General features: G+C 39.2%; 1 pseudogene; it reads right to left on the bottom strand.

Annotated features, from left to right (window-relative positions):
* Positions 1-1,621: 1,621 nt before the first annotated feature.
* On the bottom strand, positions 1,622-3,131 carry LOC122059048 (annotated as a pseudogene).

The raw sequence follows: 3,131 nt of genomic DNA, 5'->3' as shown, positions 1-3,131 counted from the left end.
ATTCGGATAATACCCTACTTAATTTGAATTTGATCCGTTTACATCCATAGTTAGAGGGGGATTTTTTTTTGTGATTCCCAGCACTTCTACGGTAATCCGGTTGCACTTTGCAGCTTATAAGACAATTTGGAATTTTTTGGGATTTTCCTGATTTTTGTATGATTTTGAATCTCTGTTGGCTTTTTATGGAATTTCCTAGATTTCAAGTCTTTCCTAGGGATTTTGAATAATGAGGGACAAAAGCCAATGAGAGGAGAGAGGTAAGAGCCTGAAACATCAGAAATCTGAAGTGTGGTATGAATATAAGGTCGTATGCTTATTTATAATAAAATGGAGGTTTGGCCACACCGCTTAGGGTTTCTAATAGGAGGTTGCCATGTGCTAGCCAATCAATGATGTATGCTCAACTTCTGGGGGCTGATTGTGGGAGATTCGACCTTAAGATTTTGACGATGCAAACACCAAGAAAATAATTTTGAGTGTAATATCCAATGATATGAAGACCCACTACAAATTTTGTAGAGAACATAGTTAGATCTATGCTTAAAGGAATATGGCCTATAGGACTAAGGTTTAATGGATGGGTGGCTAAATTGTGTTAGCCCACATTAAGACATTCCTTAAAATCATGTTTTCATTCTATCCGTAAAGTTTCAGCCCATTCTAATAATGTTTAGGCAATCAATTGACTTCACAGGCAAAACAGTCATTTTATATAGAAAAACCTTGATATGGGTTTTGATCCCAAAACCATTAGCAAAAATTGAGGGGATGTTATTGGCTGACAAATTTCAATGTTTTATAGTAAGCATTTCATTTTCTCAATGTTATGCATATGTTGGTTTCACGCTGTTACTTATCTTGGCATGCCTCTTGCATTGAACTAGGGGTGTCAATCGGTCGGTCTAGATCGGTTTTGGTCCGGGTTGAGTCGGTTTTGGTGTGGAAAAGTTGAAACCAAAACCGAACCAATAAGAAAATTCCGGTTTCAGTTTGATTTCAGTTTTGATTTGATTTTGGTGCGATTTGGTTTCGGTTTGTCTTCGGTTTCTTAAATTGATTTGTAATCGGGTTGATTTTGGTTTTTGGTCCAGTTTGGATTCGACTTTCCATACAAATGTTTACAAAACTATGTAAATTTTGATTTTTTTTAATGAATTTTGAAGTGTTTCGGTTTCTTACCGGTTTGATTTCAGTTTCGGTCCAAATTTTGAGTCGATTTCTGTTTGGTTTAGGGTTCATCCGGTTTTCAGTGCAACTCAGTTTGGTTTTGGGGTTACAATACTCCAAACCAAACCGACCTAATAAGGCTTCAATTCGGTTCAATCCATATTGTTATCAGTTCGATCCAACCGATTTTTCCGATTCGATTTAAAAATTGACACCCGTACACTGAACCATTGTGTTAGACTATGAGACTGAAGATGTCATTCCTTCCCAGTTACAAGGTATTAAGGAATAGCGACATTTGTCTCTCCGCCCTTTGCCTTATGAATGTCAATTGAAATTCTCTATATTTGGTGTGTCGAAGTGTTATTTAATACAATTATATTCTATGCGTTGGTCAACCTGTCCATTTCAACCCATCTGGCACATCCATCTGGCACATCCGTTGTGAATATCTGGGAAACAAAATACATTTGCTTGCGTATTACGAATTTGCCTAAAAATATATTTTAATACAATAATTTACAATGTCATCCCTTAAAGAATACCAATATTATAGGAATACTCATTTTCTTTTCTATGACCAAATTAGACTCAGACCCTTTGCTATTAATCGCTGTTATCGTTAAGTGAAAAGTTGAAATGACTCTTGACTAAAACAGGTTCATCATCTTCAGACCTCGTATCCCTCCCTTATTCACATCAACTTCAACGTCGGCGCTGAAGAGGAGTCCAGATCTTCACCGGTGCTTATCACCGTTGGAAAAGGGAAAATTTTGAAAGATAAAAACTGAATCTCGGATAAAAAAATTGCAGTTTTGTTGAATTATTAGTACTCTGGTTAATGAGCTGCAACTCTAGATCTCTTCTTAGCTTCATTGTAAAGAACAACCCCCATGATCGTAACAGCAAAGCCGCCATCCCCATCACCGTCACCAGATTCCTGAAAATCAGTACTGATACGACCGCGGCCATGGTGGATTTGGCGTCCCCAACACCTGCAACGTCAATGGGCTCGTATGCTTGTGGTCACCAGGAAATTAGTCAAGTTAACCAAATAGGCCTTTCTGATTTAACAATCGTCGATGGAAACACAAGGGGTTTCTTCAGAATTTTTGAAAACCCCTAACATTGAGAGGACGATCCTCATTTCATTAATAATTTTGGTTTGAGATAGGTTTAATCCTAAGAAAAGGGCACAAAAGGGGAAGAGATGATGAATGGTTTTATATTACCTGACGTTGTTGATGCCAGAAGTGCCACAATAGGGGCAGCTGAAGGGTGCGGGGGTATCTCTATACATGGTCTGTTACAAGGGCATTCCTTGTGGATCCATGAAAATGGCGTTGGGAGGGATGGCTCCAGCCTGATATGGGTTTTGTCCCACATAATATTGTTGGTATTGTTGCAGCTGCTGTTGCACCACCGGGCCTTCATATTTGTAGTTCGCTGAATAAGGGATCCTGACGACCGGCTCTTCGTTCTTAGACATTTCTTCCCTGCTATTCCTTTTTTATCTGATTTGATGATACCTTTTTTATCGATGAAACTATCAGATTGAATGTGAAACATTCTCTGCAAATCTGTTGTTAGATTGATTACTTGATTCTGAAATGTAGGCGCAAAGGGAGCCCCAAGATACAGGATCCTTTGAGAGAGAGCAATGGAGATTGATGGAATAGAAATGTCGCCCAAATAAGCCACCGTAGCATTCTCCAGAAGCAGAATCACAATAAAACGATTCTCCCTGGCCTTCTCAAAGGTAATTGCAGCCACATTGCCCTCAATGTACAAAGTGAAGGGAAGTAGAATAGAGCTGCCATGGAAGCCATAAAGAGAAGCAGATTCATGGAGTGAAGCTTCTCGACCTCCGATGTTAAAAGTAATCCTTGGACCACCGACTTCAAAGCTCGGCCACTGGTGGATCCGATAAACCAGACCAGATCACTACCTGTGTGCTCAAA

The sequence above is a fragment of the Macadamia integrifolia genome, chromosome 13, assembly GCF_013358625.1.
Source record: "Macadamia integrifolia cultivar HAES 741 chromosome 13, SCU_Mint_v3, whole genome shotgun sequence".
NCBI lineage: Eukaryota > Viridiplantae > Streptophyta > Magnoliopsida > Proteales > Proteaceae > Macadamia > Macadamia integrifolia.
The sequence above is the reverse complement of the archived record's forward strand: the minus strand, read 5'-3'. Positions and strand labels throughout refer to the sequence as shown.